We start from the raw sequence: 1209 nt of genomic DNA, 5'->3' as shown, positions 1-1209 counted from the left end.
TACAAGCAACCAAGCAAGAATATCGAGCACTGAAGCAAGAATACTGAGTAGTTGATCCAACTCCTACTTTATGAAAGACAAATAGAAGTAGAGATCAGAGAACGAACACAAGCATTCAACCCTAAGCTCTCGATGACAAGGCTTTTTACGATTTTGAGGAGAAGAGAAAGAGCCGGCTTCGAGATGGGAGACGTCGAAAGGATGCCCAAGAACCGAACAGGAGAACATTAATGAAGGTTAGGGATTGCGGTTTGTAACATACATTAATATATATATAAATAATATTTCATATTAATTATAAAACTTATATTATATAACTATATAATATTTATATTACTAACACTTTATTAATATATTATCATTATTATTTTATTATATATTATAATTTATAGAGTTTAGTTTTTTAAAATTTGATAAATTTTTAATATTTATAATTTCATAATATTATTTAAAGTATTTATATTTCGAAGAAAAACGAATCGAACACGAACGAACGGGTCATTGTTCGTGTTTGGTTCGTTTAACAATCCGAAAAAAAAAAATTTGTTCGTGTTCTTCTCGTTTGCTTATCGAACGAATCGAACACGATCTTCTTCACGAACCGAACACAAACTGTTCGCGAACAATGAGCTTTTTTGACAACCCTACTTGCATGGGTATCTTTACATGCAAGTGTGCAAATATGCTTATATTATTAGAGTTAATAAGTACGTTTTTATGCCTTATAATGAAAATTTTAACTAGATTAATTAGATTATTCTAATTTATTAAGATTCTAAACTCATTATTTATTTACATCCTTAATATTTAGTTCAATGCAGCCACTCACAATTCCCAAAATATGTCTGCCTCTAAGTGTATGACTTCACATAAAGACACAAAAAAACTCATCCCTCATTCATCCATAAATGTTGTGATTAGAAAAAATTGGAATAGTTTTTCATTTCGAGTTGATGGAGTAGTTAGAAATTAGTATAATTGTTGCATGATTGTTTGGGTTTATTCACATTGAGGCATAAATGAGCCTTTAAAAATTGCCAGTAGGCACATAATGATGCTATTACTCTCCAAGTGTAACTTTTATGTGAGCAAACGTCAATAACATGACTTTTATTACTAGACTAGTTCTGCAGTCTAAAATTATTCATAATAACATTGGATTGAATCACCTATTTAAAATTAAGTAAAACACGAAAATATGCTCCAACT

This window comes from Phalaenopsis equestris, unplaced genomic scaffold, assembly GCF_001263595.1.
Source record: "Phalaenopsis equestris unplaced genomic scaffold, ASM126359v1 Scaffold000362, whole genome shotgun sequence".
Taxonomy (NCBI): domain Eukaryota; kingdom Viridiplantae; phylum Streptophyta; class Magnoliopsida; order Asparagales; family Orchidaceae; genus Phalaenopsis; species Phalaenopsis equestris.
This window is presented reverse-complemented; position numbering follows the sequence as displayed.